Source organism: Lethenteron reissneri, chromosome 15 (assembly GCF_015708825.2).
Source record: "Lethenteron reissneri isolate LAM-NWPU_2019-01 chromosome 15, ASM1570882v1, whole genome shotgun sequence".
NCBI lineage: Eukaryota > Metazoa > Chordata > Hyperoartia > Petromyzontiformes > Petromyzontidae > Lethenteron > Lethenteron reissneri.
Window position 1 is genome coordinate 761,509 of NC_083793.1, and position 25,323 is coordinate 786,831.

A 25,323-nucleotide genomic window follows, 5' to 3' on the forward strand; every position below is an offset into this window, starting at 1 on the left:
AGAAAGTTACCCTGTTGATGGAACGGGCGTGCGCTGCGAGATCGAGCCAGTGACCTCAGGATTGCAAGTCCAGGAGCGTCCGAACATAAGAATTCGATACAATTATAGCGATACGATAAAAATCCTTAATCCAAGCCACTTGTATGAACAATAAACCCAAACCAGTTGGCTCGTGGCCACATCTCTGGCACAAAAGGTGTCCCACTCCATGCTGTAAGTATTTTAACCTATGTGTGCTGTGTCGCTTTGTGAGCCTTTTTCTGGAAAGCTTTTACTATAGCATAGAGCGAGAGGAACCTGCACAGCAAATCTGTCCTCCCCGTGGCGTGTGCATCGTAGGGTTTATTGATCACATCTCACCATGCTGGTCATTGTGGCTTGAATGTGGGAAGCAATTGATGTTCAGGACGACAATTAATTTTGCTACAAAAATGCCCTCTTCTGCTCACACTATCGCGCCGCAGTCTATCACAGCGGTCCTGATGCATGGCGATTGCCTGTCCAGGAGGGATGATGGCGAGGTGTCGAGTTGACCATGTGACCTGGATGTGAACCGACATTACCACTCTGCATTCTCTGTCAAGGCCACATTTTCTCAGTGCCTTGGCGCTGATAAAAATAAAGCTTGGTGTGGAGTGATGGTGTTTGCAGGAATGCCTCGAGTGGCTTCGTAATCGACTTTATTTCTCACCAAGAGTTACAGAAGCCATTGAGATTTTGCCCAGCTGACCTTACGGACGCAAGTTTTCTTTTATGTTGAGAAAAAGGCAGCTGGTCAAAACATTGATTTCTGACATTCCTCTCAAAAGGGAGCAAACATAACAAGCACTTGTTTAAAGTTTTCTGTCAGTAAGCATACACACACGTACGGAAAGGGTCAATGTTTAGGCCTACAGTCACATAGGGGCCAAGTGCTGTTGCCGAGCACCTGGTAAGGCCGGAAGAGCACACAAGGGGTTGGTGTGGCCATAACTACAACACATGCGCCCCCGTTGCCTTTGTATTCCCGGTAATGACAAAGACCACACGAAGTGATACGTATTGTAGACTCGGTGATCCTACGGCTGGTCCACGCCAATTAGGAGACCCGGCTCCTACTGCCTTGCACGGGTCACGTGTTCACAGCCACAAAATCGTTTGTGGGTAAGCATTTTCCCGAGACACAATGAGCGAGTAGTTTCAGGAGCAAAACGAGAGTTCTTCTGCGTAGGGATTGAAGCCTTTTGTAACATCGATGGACCAGGCGCCATCCTCTTTCAAGGAAACCAAGTAGGATAATAACACTGTTTCAGCAAGGTCACTTGCTGCTTTCTCTGTGAGGCCACAGGATTCTGAATGACCGCGTCACATCGAGGCAGTGCTGGCCCGGGCAACTGCCCTCACCGTGCCTCACGCTCCGTCGCATCGGCACCGCTCCGTTAACCGCCACGGCTCGGCGACCCGTGCCGCACTAACGCGGCAACCGCGGCCAGCCTTCGCCCGACGAGCTCCCCAACAGCCGTGCCTCACGCGCACACCGTTTAAAAAGGCAAGGAGTGTGTATCATGTTGGTGTGCTCTATTATTATGTTTAGTCAGGCCAAGAGCCCATAGAGGTTCTGTGCACATCTTGTGCAATAGAAAAGCCAGAAATTCTTCCAATGTCTTTTTTTGTTACCCGGTAAAGCCTCACCGAGTTTCCAGAACTTTATAGGAGGGTTTTACTTTGGAGATATTTGGCGAATACCTTGAAGAAGTGTTTGGCATACGGGAGGGAACTTGAGTACCTGGAGAAAACCTCGGCCCGGCACCGCCGTCTCCTCGCCACCTCACAGCTCCATGCCTACACCACCCGGCAGAGGCCTTTGTGGTCACCCCATCCAGGCACTCACCTGGCTCAACCACGGTGCACATGGAGATTTTGTCTTGATTCTAAACCTTGTGTTCAGGGCGATATTCCTTAATATAACCATTGGGCCATGCTCATTTCCACGTGGCAGCCCTCATCCAGAGGTGGAAACAGCACACATCTATTTGTTAGCGAGCACCTATTAAGGCTGGCACAGCACTCGAGGGTGGGTAACCGGCACCACGTCCAGTCATCTCAGTCTCCCCAATGTTGATGATGTTTAGGCACCGCTCCAGGAACTCATTTAAGCCCAACTTGACTTGGAGGCAGGCCCAGGCCATGGTTATAAATTGGTCACCGATGTTGGCCGCGAGCGGTAATCGTACTTGGGTCGCCGGGTTCATAACACGCAGTGTTTACCACTACCGCCCCATCTCTCTCCCCTCCCACAAAGACACACACACGTTCACGCGCAAGTCATCCGCCCAACTCTCTCTCTGCGACCCCCTCGTGTAGTTCCGCGCCGAGGCTCAGCCAAAGGCCTCCCTCGCTCCCTTCCCCTGGGCGTGAACCGTGACGCCGCAGCCACTCCGTCTGGACGCATCAGCTGCGCGAGCCACGGCAGCTGGTGCCGGGCACGTCTGGTATTTGGCTGCATTCCCAGCGGCGGTGGCGGTGGGGGAGGAGCGGCGGTGCTGCCACCGTCGGGTTAATTCGGGGGCTCTTCCCCACGCTGGGCTCTTCCAACGGCCCGGCGCGCCGTGCACGCGCACGCGGGGCGCTCGCGGCTTCACGGGGGCTTCGTCTTTCATCTCTCACCCCTCTCATCCTCGACGTCGCTTCAAGCAGCGGGGGTCTCAGCCCTGGCGGCAAGCGTGCGCACGCGCACGGGAGCAGCAGTGGCGCGGCGCTCAGATGCCCGGGGCTTGGAATCGGCTCCTGGCTGTAAATTCTCAGCACCGGTGATAAGCCAAGCGGGATTTCAACAACCTGGCCCGGATCTCCCCCACTCCCGGAGTCGTGCGTGTGCACGCACAGCCAAATTTATCGATCCACCGCTGGCAGAGGGCACCGGCGCGCCCCGCGGGTGAGCGAGGGATATTTGACCATACTTCACCACGCCGGTTACAACAGCCGTTGCTGCATCGCGCTCGCGCCGCCCATTACGCCGGTCACAGGTCGTGACGAGCACCGACTGCGGCACTCGCCAGGCTCGACGCGCTCGGGGTCATTTGGCCACAAGTGGAGTGTGAACCCAAGCACTGAGGGGGAAGCCAAAGGTGGATGGGCACACACGGTGGTGCTGGCCCCACCTCTCAAGCAACAGATCCTCACGCACAGCACTTGCCGCAAAAGGCAATTCATCAGGGTGAGGAATGATTATTTATTTAAATACCCAAAGTGTCTTCCTCCTTAGGCTCATGTGGAGTGGTGGTTATCGCTATTAGCAGCCATGCGCCACATCGCTATGATGAGGAACAGTCCATCCGTAGGGCATTAAGCATCTGTCTTGCATTGGAATGTATCCATCCACATTGTAGTGTATTGCATTCTAAATGGAGACGCCTGTACAACGCCAGGCTTGGCCAATGGCTTTATGGGAATGCATCGGTAGATTTACCTCGGGAGAGGAGTGGGCTGCGAAGCCCTGCACATCGCAGGAGAACTTCCATCCGCTTGGCCTGTGGGTGCAGACCTGCACACCAGCCATTAGCCTGAGGGATTAGGTACCCAATACCGGAAATCTAAACCATGCCAAGCACTGCGAAGATTGCTTTTGCCACTTGTGCTCGTGTTTATACGATAGGAAACAAGGGACTACAGATTTGTGAGATATTAACTGACGTTTATAATATTTCTGATAGCAATACGAGGTTGTGTGGCGCTGTGATAAGAGATGTTATGCTTTGCGAGTTGAAATTCCCAAGTGGGGGTTGTGACTGCACATCATCTCAACAGGTTCAATAAAATTGAAATCTAAAATTATTGTAGAATGGAGAGACTGGGTCCTATCATGGGAATGTGGAATTTACCCTGCTGCCTCTGGGCCACCAAGGAGACAAATGCTGCCAAGTTGCACTTCGGCAGGGAGAGAATGTCCCTACCTCAGCCCACCTGGTCAGCCTCTCACATATCTTGCACGTTTTCCATCGGTTCTCTCCCAAACGGTGCCAGTGTTTATCTGGACGCAGAACAAAGCATTCCGAATCCATTGCAGATCAACTGGCCAACACAGCACAGCAAGAACGGCACATGAAGCAACAAACCCAGGCGTGACCTCGCAGGCCTTTTAGATAACAAATATTTCAAAGAGGAACATTTATATCGATTTAAAAATCTACAAAATGTGACACGTGCATTAAAACGCACCACAGTCACTAGACTATGATATCTGTAAAAGAATGAAAATATAAACAAGGGTACTGTACTACTACGAGGAAGCAGATCAATTTGGGCTCCGAGTTGACAGCAGAGTAAGTGTGAAATCTGTTGACTCGGTGCATCTTTGGTACGGGCGCAAGGTCATCATTATTAACGCGGTGCCCGGGCTGTGCTGGATAGCGTGGGATTATTTATAGCCCGCACGGCAGCTGCGGCGCGCTGTGCACAGCCTCTGGCTGGGACACCGTTGCCAACTCTCATCTCAGGTGTTTTCATTCCCAAGCCGTCCCTCCAGCAGGGCTCAATCAGCGATGCCAGCAGCGAGGCGACTGTGCACCGTGCACTAAATCTCACCATCTTTCACGCACCATCGCCGTGGGCTCCCCCCGCCCCCACCTCATCCCTTCGCCCGCACGGCCGTAACAAGGCGCACGCATCCTCACGGCTCGTCTCAAGAGCCGCAAGGTTATATAGCGAACGTGTCCGTGCTTATTTCGGCAACGGGGATTTTGAAAAATAATGACAATAAAAAATGTTGTTGCTCCGTCCTTCGCCGGTAAATCCTGCCTTGTGCTAGGAAGTCGGGGGTTTCATGGAGACGAATGGAACTATAAATTGGTCAGTGTGCCCTCTACAGAGACTCGGGGAAGGACGCTCACCACGGAAAAGTTGCAGCACCAATCCGCGGCATCCTGCCGAAACGGATCGCTGCCATCTCAGCAGAGAGAACGGCGGTCCCTCTGTCCAGAGGCCCTGAGGTCTACAACATGAGATTGAACCCAGGTTTTGGTCGCGTCTGTGATCAACTCAGTTTCGCAAGAACAGTAAAGAGGATGGTTTGACTGCTCTAATTAACGAGACTTAAGATAAGGGCTATACGAGATCCACAGACAAAGCTCTCGATTAGATTAAAACTAACGCTCAAATGGCGAGTAGAGTAACGCCTCTCTACAACGAGGTCACATCTCATCAGACCTGCACTGCGTGGCGTTGCGGCACGATGTTCCGACGTTTTGCCGCACGTGCTGGGAACGTCTTGAGGAACCGAATTTGGGGAACTGAAGGGGAGTTCCTAAAAATTCGGTTCCTGAAAAAGAACTCCGTTGTATAACCTACAAAGGCGTCAGAGCATAACCGCGAAAAACCCGGCGCTGTGAGATTATCGTGGTAAACCCCCGTCCACCACCATCTCCTTCTCCTCCTTCGATTCGACGTTTTAGTCACAATTAAAATTCACAAACAGATTCACATTCTGCCATCACGATGAATTCAGAATGCAGGTTGGCTTTGCCGTTTTCATTAACTAAATCACAGAGGATACACTCCTGTTGGGGTGAATGGATTCTTAGGTGAATCAATAAATCAATGAGTGTTTTACATCACGCGCATTTACAGGCTTTGAGGCCCAATATCTGCCACAGGAAAATGGTTCCCATGTCACTCGTTCAGCTCTCTACTTGGCAGCCAAGTCATTACCCTCAATGCTATTCCACTGTACACAGTTCCCTTGTTAAGACACGAGAGCGTTGTAATGGGCAAAATGATGGGGTGTGTTTGGTTCAAGGTTGCATGCTGCCACTGACAACGCAGTTGCTTCAGTTCCGCTCGAATACCTCATTTGACAGAAACGCGGACAACTCGGCTATTGGGTCGTCCTTTAATTCCGTTCAACCTCTTACAACATTTGCACAAAAGGGCCACGGGCGTACGCGCGCGTGACCCACGCTTACCGAGTTCGGCAATACCAGCCGCGCGCAATTAACGGCGCTGGCGCAAGGCCGTCGACCGAAGGTGGCGATGCTGATAAAGGCGCGCGCACGCAAGCTCACGTTTCCTTCGCCAGGAACCGCGAGCGGCATCACGGGCCGCCCGCGTGGGGAAACTTGCAAAGGTTTCCCAACGTGGCGAGAGGTGGAGGGGGGGGGATTTACCCCACTGATTAGTTCCGTTAGTGCGAAGCGGAACCCAAGGTGGGGAAAACTTTTGGCCATCACGGACGCAAGTGGCTAAGGCCGAAGAGAAGCCGTGTGTAAGCAACACGCCTCTTATAGAAGCACAGTGAATTCACCACTGGTTGCTTTTGCGACTCTGTCGAGCGCTGTACTCTCGTCTACCAGGCTGAACGGCCCATCTCCTCCGTACTGGGTTCAACGCAGGGCACGGCACTTGCGATGCTTTTTGTGCGTGTTAGTTTGTTGCCCTTCCCTCGCACCTCCGATCAGCAGGGTTGGCTACGTACGGTGCGAAAGAAATTCAACATACACACGTGACAGTTTGTTGCGTGCATTCATTGGCGATCAGCCTGCGAGGGCTAATTCGCCACGCCACCGCCCACCAGCCTCGACGCATACGTAACATAAATTTCGTACGTTGCGTAACCAGCAGTGAACAGGGTTTTTATTGTTGTGTCTATGTTCCCTGTGAAGCTCTCGGGCTATTCAGGCTCCGAAACACTTGTTCAGCAACACGGCGCGTGGATCACTTTCCCTTCGTTCTGTGCCCAGACACCGACGTCACCAACTGGCGATGCACTGTAAATCGGTAGCCGGAGCCCTCCCGAGGGTAGATGGCGATTCGGGGTAACCGGCCCGGGCCCCGCGCTTTGGGGGGGGCCCTGTCCGGTTTGGTTTGAAGGCGTTGGGAGGGGGGGGGGCACAATGTGGGGGTTTGCCCCGGGCCCCGCACTCCCCTATGGACAGCCCTGTTGGTAGCAATGTGTAACGGAGAATAACGTGTGTGTGTGTGTGTACGAATTAAATAAATGTTCCGCATAGTTTAAAGCTCGGGGGAACAGACCAAGGTCGCAGCGCCGCGCGCTCACGCCGGGGCTGCTCAGCCGGCGCCAGCACGGGGGCGGTCACGTGCAAGGGTGGAACGCGGCACGCAGGGCCCCCCGTTTGGTCTCTCCACTGCTGGACGAGGACCTGCCCACACAGAGTCGTCAGAGATAAATGACCGTACTTCACCACGTTGGTCAGTGCGGGTTTGGTGGAGGGGAGTGCGGACCGACGACGGATCTTGCTGCATTGCCCTCTGCTGCCCAAGGGGGACTGGGGGTCACCGATTCAAGCACTGTGCAGGCTCAGCGCCCGCTTAGCTGCCGAGATCTGACGCGCATCGAAGGCGAATTGGCCCAAGGCAGCAACGCCGCATCACGATTGATGTGCACATGGTGACGTACTAAAGTCCAAGGCCAATTCAATGTATCGCTGCTCGAATGAGTAATGGGCTGGCACTCGTGTTCATTGTTGGCTCCGAGCCAGTTGCAGACATTTCCACGTCGCTTTTCTGGGGCCAACTGACCCACGGGATGCCGACTGTTGGCAGCGCTCTCCGTATCGACCCCAGGGCAACGCTAGGCAAGCGCGGTACAAAAGCACGGCAGATTCTGCAGACTCGGCAAACGGAAAGAGCCCCGCATTGATCCTCGGGGTAGAGACGCTCCGCAGACAAGCGGCTGTCACTGCCGGTGGTCACGGTGGAGAGGCAGGCCGACCGAACCACGGGCCTGTCACCGCACACTGCCACGCATTCTCTGGACGTCGCACCACCTATTTAATGCCAAAGACCGGACGACATTTTCACAATTCTGGCAACTGCCTGATGATGCTGGCTGTAACTACCAGCGACACGTCTGTACCCAAATCGTTTAATGTGCGTGGGTTGCTCTGAAACAATACATCGGTGTGCTGGAGCAGCGAAACAGTCATGTTTGTTCACGCGACAACTTTACTAATTGGCTGTGTAGGGTGGAAGAGGGTGTACAACACACATTTACTCACACGATCAGACTAAGAAATAATTACGCATCATAATATTGGTCACAAAAGCCTACGTGTTAGCCTACTTTTATTGCCGTTCCATTTAAATCGACATATAACAGGTTTTGTTTTCTGTCCACATACAAGGTATTCTCTTTATGGGGGACAAGTGGTGGTACAAATGTAGTGAGTTCAACTGAGTCGCAGACGTACTCTTTGGAGGCACATTTATTGATACCAACACAAAATGGGTAGCTGCCCCTTCATCAGATAACAACCGATGGTGGTGGACCACCAGGCCAACTACACTAAATCCACTGGGAGTGGCTACAACGGACAAGACCCCAGCTTGGGTCCAGGTCCACGTGTTGGAGACTCTTTTCGGACGTCGAACGCAGAGATGACAACAGCAACGCTGAACCCCGGTCCCTCTGGGGACCCGGCTTATATCCTCACTGGTCGTGGCTGGCCCCGCCCTTGACCACGACCACCTTCGAATCCTCTAGCAGGATCTCGGCCCGGCACGTGACCACCCCTAGCCCCCCACCTGGGGCCCTGTGTAGACTTTACCAGTCACGTGTCCTCCGGGGTCAACCAGAGTGCCACGGCCTACAGTAACCCCATTCCATGGCCGACACTCTCACACCCCATCCTGTAGGGGTCGGCACTGCACGCCGAGCGTGGTGCCACTCAGCGCTAGGACTCGGCGCTCAGAGCCCCTCTAGGGCCGGTACTACACCCACATGTACGTGGTGTCCGCCATGTCGCTACCTACGCGGTGTCCGCGATGCGAGTACATCGCACGCCGTGCCTCTCTAGGGCCGGCATTACACAGTGACGTCCGCCATGTCGCTACACAAAGGTTGGGATACTTTGCTACAAACCCAGCGACCCAGAGTTTCATTCCTGGCCACAGCTAATATCAAGCTAAGAGTGAAATCAGAACCGGTCTCGTCCTGCTCTCTCTGCACCAACCATTACTGAGTGGCGTGGTGAAGTATGGTCAAATAACCCCCCCCCCCCCCCCATGAGCGAATGGCTGGATTTTTTTTTTTTTACCAAAGTCTATTTTTATATAAACACATGCACATTTGACTAGCGATGGGAAAGAAAAATGCAAGGCAAACAGTTTGGCAGTCCAGGACATCCTGGCTGTTATGTATATTTTTCTTTGCTTCGTTCTGTATTCTGTTTGCGGACAATTCTCGAACACGCGGATGATGAAATCAAGGCAAGTTGGACAATACTCTCCCATAACACGAGTCTTTTAGCAATCGATCGTCTAACCAGCTGCAAGTACAACATTTCCACATGGCAATTTATACAACGTTCCTTGCCCGAATTATTTGAAGTGGAATTTAGCATGTGCTTGGGTTAAGAGTAAAACATGTGAATATTATACTCGAAATAAGAAGGGGGGGGGGGGGGAGATCTAGAAAGCCGGGTACTGAGAAGACATCTGAAGTGTCAACGATTCGGAGACAGAGTTTATAGGAGGCATCTTCTTTTAAACAGCTTCCATGGTCTCGTCCACACACTCTCCGCATTAGCTTAGCCTCGCTTGTACATAACACTGGCTGGCTGTCTAACACTGACGGCGCTGACTGAGAGAGACAACTGCCATCTTTTGTAGCGCAACGTCTAGCGGAGATGGCGGCGACGACAGTGGCGATGACGACGGCGGCGACGAGAGGACAGCAATGACGAAACGTCTGTCCACCACAGCCGGCGCTGGTACACTACACTTCTGAGACCAAGCACAAAGAAGTCATCGTGACGGGCGGGCGATGACCTCTTGACCTTCACTGTGATCGAGAGGAGCGTGGGGTGGCGCTCACTTAGCTGGTCCGGAGCCGTCGGTGGAAATTCACCATTCTCATGGTAGGGCCCAGTCCCTCCAAAGGGGCAAACATGACCGGCTCAACCGTGACTCTCCACAGTCCCCCCCACGTCCCCCCCAAGGCAAGGGCCCTTGCTGTTCATCTCGATCGCTGTTAATGAACGACCCACGCGGACCCACACGAAACCCGAGGGAGCGTGGTACAGCCAGAAGCACACCCGTCACCCTCGTCCCCCCAGGGCTGACGTTTAGACACTGCACGCCGGTGGCTCTCCTAGAGCAGAGTCGGCTCAGGGGAGGCTCAGCGTCGCTTTGGAGACCACTTCCAGCCCCCCCCCCCCACTCGATGTGCACGGCAGGGAATCAAACCCAAATTGCGTGGCGAGCGAACCACCGTGCATTCGCCATGCACGCACACGCTGCTCGCTCAGCAACTTCCAGAGGTCCGATGAGAATAACACGAGAGACAAATAAATAAATAATGATCTCTAGTTTGTCCATCTAATCCTGGGTGTCGTACCGACGACGTCCAAAGAAAAAACCGCCGTCACTCTGCACAGCGGTGGGGGAGAGCGGTTGTAACGCAACGTGCGTTTATACGCCAAGTCTCAAAGCGCTGCACAGAAACAATTACGTAGGTGTTCCTTTTATTAGGTACCCTGCCGTGGGAATGTGGAATTTCCACCTATCAATCGGTGCTGCCATTGAGCGTTGCCCATTGTTTGTTCTAGCTGGGATACACTTTGGCTTGGGGGTTTGTTGCACATTCTCCATCCCCCCCCCCCCCCCCCCAGTAAAAAGCATACGCTGCATCTTCACGAACTGGACAAATAAACCACACGCCATTCGCGAAAGTCATGCCCGGTTATGCAACTGTGGTAACTAATCTACTTTAGCCATGGCGAAATGTGCGTGCGCGCAAAAGCTTTACACATATGTACGTTTTAAAACGGTAATTGGCCATCTATAAATTTCACTAACAACCATGCAGGACATACATTATTCATTGGTTGACGATTCAAACTGAATAATACATGAACTGAGAATTAAGTTGAGATGGATGGAACGCCGGCTTGTGTTGCCTTCAGCAGAGCAAGCGCTACGACTTTTAACCAGAACCTTGTTTGCGTCTTTGTTTTGGTCTAAATTGGTTTGGAGTTTCCCCCGCCCCCTCCCTTATCGTGGATTTATCTCTTGGATCTTTTGCTAGGAATTTCCTGGCAATATACATACGGTAAAGCCAACCCTGGAAATTATGAATGGAATGCGGGAGAAAAGCAATTGTGGACCTAATTGGGGAGAGGTTTCGCGACGGGCAGTAGAGGGCACGGCTAATTAGGGCTTATTCTGAACGTCTCAAGCGCTGGAGTGGCACCCAGAGTTTGTTGACCAACGGGAAGACCGAAGCCCAATGACATTACATTGCACATGATGGGCAGCTCTACATTAAGACGCTCAATGCCAGTGTCGAAGGTTGCTTGCTACGAGAGCTTCAAGAGAGAGCGTAGCTTTGCTAATTCCTCTTTTGAAGGGGCCCAGACTACAGTGGTTTGCTATGTGGTCCATAGTTTTGGCTGCGATGCCACAGTCGCACTGCTGTGGCTTGTCTTTAATGATCCATTCACGAAGGAGAGGTGTGCATCGGCCTGGTGTTGATCTTCTGACGTGGCTGACGGTTCCACCAGCGTCTTCGAGGAGGAATGTCAAAGCCAGGAGCAGGTGCGATGTTTGGGTCGTGAATGAGGAGGTGTTTATTCTGTTTTGTTCACTCCGTTCGCCGGTTATTTCATTGACCGTGGAGTAATGAATGATGGGCCGAGTCAACCTCCAAAGGGGATAGGAACTCGTAGGTCACGACAGTGCACGAACACACGTGTCCAGACACAGGGGCGACTCGTCATGTGACCATTAAGCCCCCCACCCCTTCCCCCAGCGAGCGTTTTCTGGCTCGACTCAAAGCCCCCCTTCAGGTTCTATTGAAATGCTCCGTTGCCACGGTAGCGACCGGTCAACAACACGGAGGGCCATGAATAATAATCCCACCCGGTCGTAAAAGGCTTCGAGCGCGTGCGCTTCCTGTCATGTTGGCAACACTTCCCCCGGTCCTACAGCGGCGCTGGCAGTACCCAGGCACAGACAATCCGGGAGACATTCACAGCCGCACATCACGGTCCCCCTTGCTCGAATGAGCAAGCGCTCGTATCCACCGCCAGCACTCAGCCTTTGGAGGGAAAATTCCACATTCCCATGACAGAGAACAGTCTATCCTCAGGACTACCACAGTTGTCTTTCCACCAGAGTGCTACTCGTCCAGTAATGAACGGTTCTCCAGGTTGACGCTCTTTAAAGTAACGAGGCAAGATCCCCACTGAGATTCAATTGTGCGTGGGACGTGCAAGCGACTGTAGTCAGGAAGTGAAATGTGGTGCATCATTATTAATTATAGGATCCAATCAACGAGATCTCACTGTAGGGTTATAGAGTGCTTCATTCACAATTGGAAATTCACGCGTGCCAACGGCATTGAACGGCTAATAGACGGCCTCCATCACCCCTCCGGGGTCCTTAAAATAAGTACAGCGTCTGCTGCAAGTCAGCCTTGGTCGTCCCACGGAGATGCAGTTGCCAACCCAGGGGAACGAGGAATTTCCAGCAATGGCTCGTACGGCGACTGGTCACCCGACTGCGGCTTGGTCAAAGCAGCGGCTTTCCCGAGTGGGAATCTAACCGCAGAGTCCATGGGGCTGTTGGCCCAGGCGAGCGCTCCGAGCCTCGCAGCTGTCCGTCCGTCTGTCCGTCCGTGGGCTCCGCGTGCAGTCTCAGCATTGATTAGCTATAACTGAGAGGCAGCCTTTTATCGCAACATGTGACATGACCAAATGTAATCCATTATTCATAGGGCAGGGCGCTGCTGCAGGCACGCCCGTACGGAAGGCTTTACGACGCAGTGTGAAGTTAACGTTCGTTAACTCGTGAGCAGCTCGGTGAACTTCATATACGACGAGGTAGTCGTAGCCATTAACGCCAACGCATTGTGCCATTCATTCCTTCCTTATGCCAGATTCTGCAGCTGTTGCGGTCAACAGCCGACCTGCAAGGGCTGTGCCGACAGCATCTCCCCATGGTGGCTTGAGCCATCTTTCCCCCGTCCGAGGAGCGGGACAGATAACAAAGACAATCGGTGGGTTTGCCAACTAATTCAGCTCATTCAAATAAAAGTGTGTTTTTCCAAGCCGATTAACTTAATATTTTCCCACCGCCTACTTGTTATGATTTTTTATCATTTGTTCCCCCGTTCGAGCGGTCTGTGAGAATCTGTCATCCATCCTCTAGATTTTCCAAATCTACTTTTATTTCATTAAACGCCGCATTCTTCCACGAACCACAGCGTCGTTGAGTGCCGTCAGTCTGCTCGGACGGCAATCCCCCTACCCCTCCTCAATACGCCCCAAATCTGTGCCCGTCTGCACCGACAGTTCAGGGCGTCCCGGAAACCCCATCTGGCCTCGTTTGGCTGCAAATCAACCACGTCCCCCACGAAACCAATTTGGTGGTGTCCACGTGTGGCTCCGTCTCAATGCCCGTGTCTCTGTTTTTCCCCATATCCTCGTGCTCCCGTGTTCCCATATCCCAATGTCCCCGTGGCCCCATGTCTCTTCGTCCTGGTTCAGCAGAGGCCTTGCCCGGGCGAGGCTGTGGGATCAAATTGGTTGACAACAGGAGGGCAGGTCACCAATACTCTCGTCGAAGTGGTGCCCAGATTCAGCGACCCAAGGAGAAGACCAACACCAGACGCCGAGCTAGCTGCACGAGCAAACCTTAAAGGTCAGGTGTTGACTTTGCGGCAAGTGCTGCATGTTTTAGTCAAATAGCGTCAAAGTGATGGCAACTTCTGGTGATGTGTGTCAATGGTCGTGATGACCTCTTGACCTGGAACGTGTTGTATCTTCCAACACCTTCATACGGAATTTGCTCTGCGGTTCTACGGCCGTGGTGTGCCGGGAGAACCAGAGTGCAGGTGGGACTGCCCGTGTGGGTGTTTTGCCATTTCCGCTTCAGAAATGCATGGGTTACCCTGGTAAAACACATGGTCTTATCTGGATGTAATCTCAAAAACAGTTTTAGTGTTGATGTAGTTACTGGGTATTTTATCTTAAGAGATAATATCCTCGTGTTCCCAGAATGACAGCCCCATGAAGCGTTTCAGACTCGACACGGCAGTGGCGGCTCAGTGGAGCGCTGCCTCGTGGCGTTAGTTCCGTGAGAAAACATTCACATGTTCATGCCGAGCCAGTTTTGTGGCCAAACAATGCGATCGCATCTCGTGTGTGTGGGCTGAGCATATGAGCTGTACTTGTGAGCTGGGTGTGAGAGCTATACGTGTGAGCTGTGTGTGACTGTACGTATTAGCTGTGTATATGAGTTGCATGGAAGAGCTGTATGTATGAGCTGTATGTATAATTTGTGCGTGAGCCGTATGTATGAGCTGTGTGTATGAATTGTGCGTAGCAGCTTTTCATGCGAGTTGTGCGCAAGAGCTGGTGGCACTAATTTGGGCAGCTCTTACGAATGATTCATGCAAGGTCGGGTGCCAGAGGTCAGGTCAGAGAGCTCAACTCGGCCCATCATCCATTTTGGGTCAATAAAAAGGAATATATACCACGTTGTGCCGAGTCTCCAGTGGTCGTGCTATGGAGAGACCGGCCAAACGTCATGGGAACGTGGAATTTCCTCCACCGTCTCACGGCCACCAATGGAGAGGAGCGCCACCCCATCGTTCAGCCGAGCGCGAGGGCAGATTTTACGTGACAGGACGCAGACGACGCAACCGAAACACGAAGCACGCGAGTGACGACCAAAATAAAGGGAGGGTTGCAGGCTGTCCCCCGTGCGACTTTCAAAGGCGAGGTTCTGACAGCTCAAAGCCCCCCCCCCCCCTTCCCTCCACGCTTCCCCTGACATCTCCCTCCACCGCACCGCCTACAGCGGCCCCAGGCTGCGTCCCACCCGCAGCGCGGCGGTGGCGGCAGCAGCAGAATCAGATTATCACAATATTTATTTCTACTGTAGGAATCCCATGACCTATAAAGCTCTTCTTGTACAGAGGACCAGTAGCGGTGGGTAAGAACTTGACAACAACAGTGCAAAATACATGGTAGGAGTGGAAAGTATAGGAAAGGTTAACAAATCATAAAAAAATATACAAATAAAACTATATTTATCTTACCAGGTAAGCCCAATGACATATTCACTTATTTTTCAGAAGCGACCTGGCCACAAATAATAGCTCAAAGTGGCTTACGTGAAAATTTATTGCAGAAAAATATTTGAAATAAGATGAATGCAGCGGCAGCCGTGGCACCGCGGAAAAGCACGTGCGCTGGAGACTCGCCGGGGTCGCTTTGTTGCAGAATCGTCGTCGGCACGAATCGCGCGGGCAGACGTGCGCACACGAGCAGCCGAGCTGCGGTTATCCACGCATGCGTGCGTGCTGGCAGACGCACGTGCCAGTGTGCGCGCGCGTCCGGAAATACGCCGATGCATGCACTCGTCTACTGATACGCACAGATCCACATCGTGATACGCTTCGAGACCCACGCATGCAGCGTGCGCGTAGTCAACGCATACACACCCACGCATATGGTTACACATATGTACACAGATACACACATGTACAATTATATATTCGGATCGTCACACCGATATATACGTGTACACAGAACCATACACCTGCACACACGAGGTCACGTGTGCAGTTAGTGAATGCACACAGGCACATTCATGGGCGGGAGCACACAGATACGTGTACTGATGCATGCACAGTTACACATTCAGAGGCGCTCACGCTGATATGAATGTGCGGAACCAAACACTCTCGTACAAACACAGAGCAACGCACGTTCACATTACAGATTTAAGCACCAAAATGCACGCAGAAATAAAGATCACCCCTATGGTATGAAGAGATTGGTGGGGCAAGTGCTATTCACGAGCACTTCTGAAGGCAAACGCTGCACACGAGGGGATGGGTGGTCAACACCAAGTCCGGCCAACCTTTGTCTCCCCAGTTCCGATGTTTATACACCGTTGCAGGTACACGAGCAGACCTAGGGGAGGCCCTGGAACCGGTCCGGATATTCGTCACCGGTGTTGGCCACAAGCCAGGATCAAAGTTGCGTCGCGGTTTGTTGTAGCACTGCGCCAATCACGGTGCCAATGCTGCCCTCAAAAAGACGCGCACTGGACCACGTGCAACGGTTACGGAGTTAAAGACTAAGGTCCCTGTTTAGGCCAACAGACGATAGCTGTGTGGGGGCTCCTGTACACGCAAATAGAAAAGGTGCCCAGTTAGCCTCGTAGGTTATAGGGTCTCCCAGCACTGTTATGGCACCCGAGGGGGCCAGGTGTGGCCAGCCAGTACCATGCTTGCCCTGCAACCAGTCTCCGCAGGACAGATGAATGAACACTCACACATTGGCTGAACGTTATCTTCATATAAAAAGCCAATGTAGCAGTATCTTCCTGAAAAAAAGTCCTTGGATTCAGTGTGCCAATTCCTGGATAAGTACAGCAATTATTATTATCGAGGCCCACATCCAAAACGACAAGAACGCGTTTTGGTCGAGTAGACCTAGGGGACACCAAGGGTAACGATTAATTACCAAATGGGAATGCAGTCGAAATAAATCAATAACGTGAAGTCATTGCAGAACTAAATCCGCACAATTAAATACGTGACACTTTAACCGTGTGCAACATGGTAATTAAACGCTCCTCTGCTGCCAAGGTGGCCGTGGTTTGATGGCAGAGCTGCGGTGCCGTCGGCTCGACGAATAATATAGCGGCCTATAAAAAATTGCCGGTAACTCCTCGACGTACCCGATGCCAAGCTTCAAATCAAGATTGCCCCCTCCTGTGTGCCGCTCACGGGCCCGCAGTACAATCCGTTCGCCCGTGAATAATGGATGACGTTTGGCAGCTTCAGAGCTTTGATAAAAGGGGGCCGCTTCTTGAAGCCAGCTAATCAATGTTAAGGCCCCGTTACATTATGCCCAGATCGATGAATGGATGGAGATGGTGGCGGCGGGAAGTTTGGTGGCCAAGAGCGTGCGCATGCTCCCGAGCTCGCTTTGCACGACTTGAATGTTGGATTCCGGCTCCTGAAGGTCCAGGAAGGATCGGCAGTATTTTGACAGACTCTGGCATGTTAACGTCCGAGTGGCATCCAAGCGATAGAATGTGCTTGAGGAGGACTACGCTGTGGAGATGGAGCAATGATAGAAGATTAGCTCGTGGTGGGGTACTGGATTAGATTGCTACATTGCAGGACCTGGAAATCTGTGACAACTTGGAGAGGTTTTAAGCAAGCAGTGGGTTGATCATGGCTGACTGTGAGGATGACGATTTAATTAATTTCGTGCTGATGAGAAGTCGAGGCTGGTTCAGGGTCATTAGCTCGTCGAATTCAAAACGACCGTGAGACATCGGTTTGGAAGCTTGCTGGCTGGTCACCAGATTAAAAAGACATTTATTTAACCAATTAAACAAATTCCTTGCACGACTCCCAATATAGATTTACGTGAACACAGCGCTGCGTGCGAGATTCAAATTGTGGCACGGTACCTGATTGATGCCCAATCTCACGGATCACCGGGGTCAAGCACAATGGGCTTTGTTGACAAAGGCTGCAGGGAGACAAGTGCTGATCGCGAGCGGCTTGTCCGACACGACACTACAGTGGCACACTGCGCCGGGAGCAGCTGTTCTGCTCCTGCCGCCATGGCGATGTGCCGCGCGCCATGGCAACACCGACACAAGACGGCCCTTCTGGTACCCGGCAGCAGGAGGGGGAAGCCCTTTCTACCAAGAGACGCCAATCTGCCACAAGCAAGCACCGAGTTTTGAATCAACGTCTTCGTTCGTGACTCCGAGTCGGTGTCGGACGGTAGGGGCCGTCATCTTAAAACCACGGTGCACGTTCACATGGAGCCTCTGGAGGGACGGTGACGAGCCGAGCGGACCCCTGGCTGCGATTTGAACTCACAAACCTTCGAGATTGCGAGTCCAATGCTCCTACCATCGCGCCGCCCGTCTCACGGAAGACAACGCGTGTGGGGGGGGGGGGCTGTGCGAGCGTGCCGTCTCTCGCCCGACACGTGCGCTCCGCAGACGCTCGAGGGCAGGGACGTTGAGGACCCGGCCCGTGTCCATCCGTCTCCCCTATCGCCACCCGCGCACACATCCATTGAGAATGCTGCAGTGAAGGAATGCTGCAAGCATTTATCTTTCTGGCCAATGGCCACAGAAGACATGTGGAATGAATTTAAGACGGTTTCACATTTCTTTCTTACCGCTTTCCTTGTGCACGGCTATTTATATATTTATTTCCACCCATGTAAGATTGCTTTTGGGCAGGAAGTTTGTACGGGACGTTTCTTGCTGAAGGCGGGCTTTTGCGTCAAAGTACTGTGTGGAGCTCGCTCTGTCGCTGGTTAGACAGGGTCTTGCGACAGCATTCATCGCGATGCTGTGCAAGCGAAGATGTTCGCGGGAGGCCGACTTCAGCAGTAAAATATGATGACCTTACAATCACGAATGCAGAACTTAAATGAACAGCTTGCAAATGGATGAGAGATGACTGAACTGTTGTGCTGTATTGAGGCGTTCTCAGCAGGCTTGTAAGCATGTCCACTGCCACAGTAATGTGTAAAGTCCACCACCGATAGAGGAGCAACACCCACAACAGCTCGGCACGAGTGACAGTGGCGGTTGCTCATCTCCGTTGGCCACCCGAAGGCTGCAGTGGAAGTTCCACATTCCTGTGGTGGGAACCATTTTCTCCACTGGATATCCTCACCACTGGCATCTTTCCCCAATACGGTATCTATTTTACCCACCACTGCTGGATGTAGGCTTCCCCACGCCAGCGCACTAACCGCGGCGCCACCACTCCACGCCAAGATTCACATGACATTGCTCGTTTCATTTGGTGTCCGCAGATCGATTTGTTATTGTTATACTTTGCACCAAAGTCCTTTGCTGGACATTTTTCACATTCTTTGTATTTTACACCGCAGGGCTCTTTCGCCAACAAGAATTTGACTTCCCCGCCTCCTACTGCCACCACCTCATCCACCTGCCCCCCAGACATCTGCAGGTCAATGTGTAACGCACATCATCATCATCATCTGCGTGTGATCTGTCAACGGCATCTTCCAAGTCGCCGGCATGTATTGCAGTCACACAGATTAAACACACATATATATAGTTCAGCTTTGCTGGGGCTAAACCCCACGTGAGCACGTGGGGGTTCGTCTCTTTTAGCCGTAGACGACTGTCGCGGCTTTTGTTTGTGCAGCGACAACGCTTTAGCCGCACGTAGGCGTCGGTTGACACAACAACAACAGCCGCAGCAGCAGCACGGGTGGCGGACCGCGTGGTTCCGAGCGCTACGCCAATTGAGCTGGCAGCGGTTCGATTCCCGCTACAGACGCACCACCGTATCTGCCCACACGGAATCTGCCAGAGGGCCCGGTCGGTCTTCTGTTGAGTGGACAACGAAGACCGACACAGTCACTCACAGGAATGACGCTATTGGTGTTCCAGTGTCATGGCCCCAGTATTCACGTGGAACTCCCACTGTTGGCTCGGGCGCGTAAACAGGAGATTAGACCCCAACGCATGCGCGTCCGAGTGGGAAACCGATTTGGCTTCAGCTCAGTAATATTCGCGGGATGAATCTTAAAGGAATCTCACCCGATTAAATAAAGAATGCTAAGCACATACTGTATATACTTAGCAAGTGTGCGTGCAAATTCCTATTGATCATTGCAAGGATTTTTTGCAATAAAAAGTAAAATCCCATTAAACGGCCATAAATGTACCTTTACGCACGCAGACTCATCATGTTCGCTCACGTATCTGACGATAACAAAAACAGCGTACAGCCCTCCGTCAATCCACTGCTGGATGAAGGCCTCACCACGCCATGTCAAGTGGTGGGAGCTGTCCCACGAACCACGCTGTGTGGCCACGACCCGTGTGGATGTCACTCGCCACTGATGTTAGCCGCCGGACGGGAACCAAACCAATGTGGGGCCATGTTCGTGGTGCAGCGCGCAAACCACCGCTCACATCCACTGGTACTGAAGGAACCTGGAGTAGCCACGGAGAGCCTCGCTCGCCTACAGCAGAGCGAGTAAATCAAAGGCACGTGTCTGGGGGGGTTCTTTGTACGACCGCGTCCTCCTCCACCGTGCCACCGTGCCACCGGCTAAATGTCCCTGACGGGCGTCTTAACACACCGGCCAGACAAAGCAGACACAGACACACACACAACATCCATACTGCAAGTGTAGAACATCCACACTGCAAGTGTAGAACATCCAGACCGCAGGTGTAGCGCAGACAGAGCGGTCATCGCGAGGCGTGGAGGGGTGACAACTTCACAGCTCCACACCGCACCGGCGTGGGGGGGGGGTACCTCCCCTACATCTCTCTCTCTCCCGCTCCCCCACGACAAAAACGCTGTCAACAAAACATTGCCGCGACATCGCGTCAGTCGTCGCATTCACGACAATAGCGGCGACGTCGGGTCGTGTTCTGTGTCATGCTCGTCACAACATCAGAGCAACAACACCGCTACCCACTAACACCGCTACCCACTAACACCGCTACCCACTAACACCGCTACCCACTAACACCGCTACCCACTGACACCGCCACCCACTGACACCGCCACCCATTGACACCGCTACCCACTAACACCGCTACCCACTAACACCGCTACCCACTGACACCGCACCCATTAACACCGCTACCCACTAACACCGCACCCATTAACACCGCACCCATTAACACCGCTACCCACTAACACCACTACCCACTGACACCGCTACCCACTGACACCGCTACCCATTAACACCGCTACCCATTAACACCGCTACCCACTAACACCGCTACCCACTGACACCGCTACCCACTGACACCGCTACCCATTAACACCGCTACCCATTGACACCGCTACCCATTAACACCGCTACCCACTAACACCGCTACCCATTAACACCGCACCTACCACTCTCCGCTCTGGGTACGAGGCACAACAAACTACAAAGCTGGCCCGTGTAGCCTGTAACAGACTGGAGGGGCAAGTGCTGTTAGCGAGCACCTATGAAGGCCGGCACGGCGCACGAGGGGGTGGGTGGCCAGCACCACGCCCGGCCGCCTTTGTCTTCCCAGTGGCGATGTGTTAACGCACCGCGCCAGCTACTCATTTGAGGCCGAGTCGACCTAGGGGAGGAGGCCCAGGAACCGGTTCAAATAATCGTCACCGCTGTTGGCCAGGAGAGGCCGTGGATGGGAATCGAACTCGGGTGGCCGGGTTCGTAGCGCAGCGTGGCGCTAATCGATACCCCCCCCCCACACACAGACGGACAGACGGGGGGGGGGGGGGTCTTTTGGAAACGCAACGCTCACCGACAATTACATGACCGAAGACGACGCTTTGTATAATATATTAAAAATAAACACATCCAAACACAAGCACAATGTAATGTTGTTTGCTAAACCTCTAAGTGTGTTGCCACGATGCGTCCTGTAGCTTGTTTCGCATGAAAGAAAAATGATCAGATTAAAATCAGCGTGAATAAAGCATTTGAATGAAATGAGATTCGTTGTTGTGAAACGTCTCGGAAGCGAGGTGTTTATATTGTATTCGATCTAAAAGGTTGCACAGCAGCAAAGCTCATTCATATTATTTTTAAACATCCACAACCCCGAGCACTCACTCGCCTTGTAGAGGAGGTTGACAGGCTGGCGGTGGGTGACTGCGGTGGTCTTTGTGGGATCAGTCGTGGTGGCGGTGGTCGTGGTGGTTGCTGCAGTAGCAGCAGCAGCAGCTCAGCTCCTCGCTCCACTCGCCACTCTCAATCCCTCCGCTCATTCACTCGCGCCGCCCTTTATATCGCCGCCTTCTCACGCCTCCCATTGGCTGCTCTCCTCCACGTGACGTTGTTCAACCTCCTCCCCCCGTGTTGAGCTTCCCCCCCAATGGGGGTGGGGCGATGTGATATGGGCTGGACCATTGTTGTTGTGTTGGGGGAGGTGATTGGATGGCCTCGATCATTGCTGGGAAATGGGGAGGAGGAGGGGGGGGATTTGTCGCTCGTAATCGGAAGGAACAATCCATTGCCCCTAATCTATGTCATGATTTTTTTTTTGTAAGCCAGCGTTTGGAAAAAATTATGAAAAAATAACACATTCCTGCGGAGGAAGCTGGTAGAAACGTTGGGTTGCTCGGTCAATGGCCAGGGTCAACGGCGGCGTGGTGTATTCCGCAAATATGCCCGACTGTGAGGGTGGGCACAAGCCGGCGTGAGTAGGTTAAACGTTGAGTTTTATAAGGGCACCACGGGGTGACCAGCCCTTCCCCACCCAGCCCCACCCCTCCCACCCCCCACCCAGCCCCACCCTCCCTACCCAGCCCCTCCCCACCCTCCCCACCCTCCCCACCCAGCCCCTCCCCACCCAGCCCTTCCCCACCCTCCCCTCCCCACCCAGCCCCTCCCCACCCAGTCCCTCCCCACCCTCCCCTCTCCACCCAGCCCCACCCCTCCCATTTTTGGATGCACGACGGCCGGACGGACATAATAATCCCCTGTGGGCTGGTGGAACCAGTGGGTTCCTACCAGTACCAGGATGTTCCTACCAGTATATATGTCAATCAGGGTGCAGCCTTAATCTAGCAGTGGCTTGACCATAGCTAATGATGATGAAGGGTGGAGTAGTGGTAGAGTGGTTATCACGCTGGGCTCTGAACCCGGTGACCCGAGTTCAATTCCCATGCGCGGCTAACGTGAGTGAGCGGTGGTTTCAGAACTGGTCCAGCCCACCACCCCCTTCGCCAACCCGCACTGACCAGCGTGGGGAAGTATGGCAAAACAAAATACCCACCCGGACCACTGCTATGGCGTTGAAAGGCCTCCATCCAGTGGCGTATTGAGGATGGCAGGAATGTAAATGTGTCGTGTCAGCAAAGCTCATGGCCGTGGGATCTTGCACGGGGATGAGTAATGGCGCGGTGCGCGTGCGTGGCGATGCGTAGAGGTGAGGTGACGATCAGGAGCACTCATCTCTGCGTTTGTCGTCAGTTCCAATCCAGGTCGGGGGTTGCCACGGGCAGAATATCTTTAGAGTGATCGTGGCCACGATTACAACATGAAGTTACTGAAACATTAAACAGATACAGCGTGACTATTGTACGAATGTGTAAACAGATAAGGGGTGGTACGATCTTGATTTGAAGCTTTCGTGACTGCAGGAATCCATACTCTTTGGTTCTTTTGGTAAAGTCACGTAGGTAGAAAAAATAATAATAATAAAAGATCACGACGTTTCGATCGCAACACAAGCGATCGTCCTCTGGCGAATAATAATAATAATCCAGAAGGGGAACTGCTGAACCAGCGAGAGGGCTGTCACAACAAGGCTCAACAGTTCTACTGCTGAGTTGTACGATGTCAAATGCAATCTGGAGTTATCGTAAAGGATGGGACAGCTCGGCATCAAATTGTGACGTCGATGGCGGAGGAGGCACGCCAGTGCGCACGTCTGAAGCAATGCACGGATCCCAGGTGTTTGGGAAATTCAGAGGGAAGACTAAGTGAGTTCAAACTAGATTTCAAGCTTTCGTGACTGCAGGGATTACTATATGGTTTGGTTCTTTTGGTAAAGTCACGTAGAGTTAGGCACATGTGTGTGTCTCTCTCTGCTTGTGTGTCTGTCTGTGTGTCTCCATGTCTGTGTTTTGTATCTCTCTCAAACTTAGCAATCTTTGGAGGAACGGAATCAACCAGGTAGGGCGTTGACTGTTGTGTTAGCCGACTCTCTGTGTTGTTATTGCATCCATTCATTCTTACCTGATGACGGATGCTTGTGTTGCAATCGAAACGTCGTATTCTATTATTATTTATTTTATTTTATTTCCACATGACTTTACCCGAAGAACCATAGAGTAGTACGAAGTGAGTTGTTTGTTTTCTCCCTGGTACAGTCAACTTTGGTGTCGTGGGGCATCTACCCTGTTGAGGTGTTGGGTCCTGAACAAACCCCGCGGATAGGAAAGGGACAGGGTCGTGTGTATGTTGAACTTCTTTCGCACCGTACGTAGCCAACCGTGCTAACCAGAGGTGCGGTGGGAAGGACAACAAACTAAACGAAAATAAATTCTTACTCAATGAGTTTTAAATGTATTGTATGCTTTAGAGATGAACCTGGCCCAGCGAATCTCCCTCTGCGTTGAAAGAGGAGGTGATAACCGGTCTAGAAACAAGTAATGCGTCGAAGTAAGATAATGTCGAAGGCAGAATTAAAGATAGGATTTGGGAAATCCGAGTGCAGGTTGTGGCGGTCGATTTGTGTTTGATGTCAGCGTAGTCTCCACTGCGAGTTATTTTTAACCTCCTGTATACTTAATTAATGGGGCGGAGCGGTGGCACAACGATTAGCGAATTGCTCTTAAGAACAAATTCCCGTGCACGGCTAACATCAGTGTTGAGTGTTTATTTGAACTGGTTCTGGGGCATTCTCTTCACCAACCCACACCGAGCAGCATGATAAAGCACGGTGAAACGATCCCGTGGGGAGGCCTTCATCCAGCAGTGGATTGGCAAAGGCGTGTATACTACATATCTACACAATTCCGTCGCTACCAGCGGGTAACTCTCCCACCGCTGGGAAAAGGTCTCCCACATATTCTTCCAATCCCTCCTTCATCCTGGGTTGTCCTCGCACAAAATGTCACCGTGGCGGCGGCGGCGGCGGGTACACCAGAGAAACCGATAACCCCTGCTGCATCCAGCCACGGCTCCACTTGCTGCGTTACCCACGCACACATTACCACCCTCCTACCTCCACCAGCGACACAATTAGGGCGACCCAAGCTCCGTCTGGAGGTAACCGGCTGGCTCTGGGCGCTGATGCTGGCACGACAGGGTCGCTTGACGGGCGCCGCTGGAGGTCGTGGGCTTGCACCTGGGGTTGCAGGCAGCCGTGACTGAACCCGATCACGGCCGACTCAGTTGACGGCCTCAGCCCAGTCGCCAATGACCGAACACATGAAAAAAACACGCGAAAAAAATACGTGACATTAAATGTAGATTGGCGCTTAATTAGTATTTATATTTGTGTTGCCGCAGAGGTCCTCCAACAAATGTGGGCCACATCAAGTGAACAGAGAGGCCGCCTCCAGTCACTTGCCAAGCCGTTCTGGGATGTTTCTACCGCGGAGAAGATGCGCCACAGCCTCGATCGTGTCAGCGGCATTCTCCGCACAGTGATGCGTCACGGTTGTTTATGTTTTAGTTTAATTTAGCTCAGTCTCAAACTAGGACCCATTTCTTACAAAAACGGTCCTTCCCTAGAGGCAAGGACCCATTTCTGCCAACGAGGTGGTGAGTGGTGAAACGGGGCCAGCGTTTTGCTCCTACCAATGCCGCTGATAAAGATGCACTC

The 25,323-nt window shown here is 52.6% G+C and overlaps 1 protein-coding gene across 2 annotated transcripts in view; it reads right to left on the bottom strand.

Moving 5' to 3' along the window:
- Positions 1–21,751, bottom strand: part of LOC133342567 (protein FAM107B-like) — a 32,975-nt gene extending 11,224 nt beyond the window's left edge. The window contains exon 1 of one of the 2 annotated variants that reach the window (XM_061551750.1): positions 21,604–21,751. The gene's annotated coding sequence lies outside the window, so the exon portion shown is untranslated. Of the gene's footprint in view, positions 1–21,599 lie in introns of both variants that reach the window. The other variant, XM_061551751.1, reaches the window with a different exon arrangement.
- Between the last annotated feature and the right edge of the window lie 3,572 nt (positions 21,752–25,323).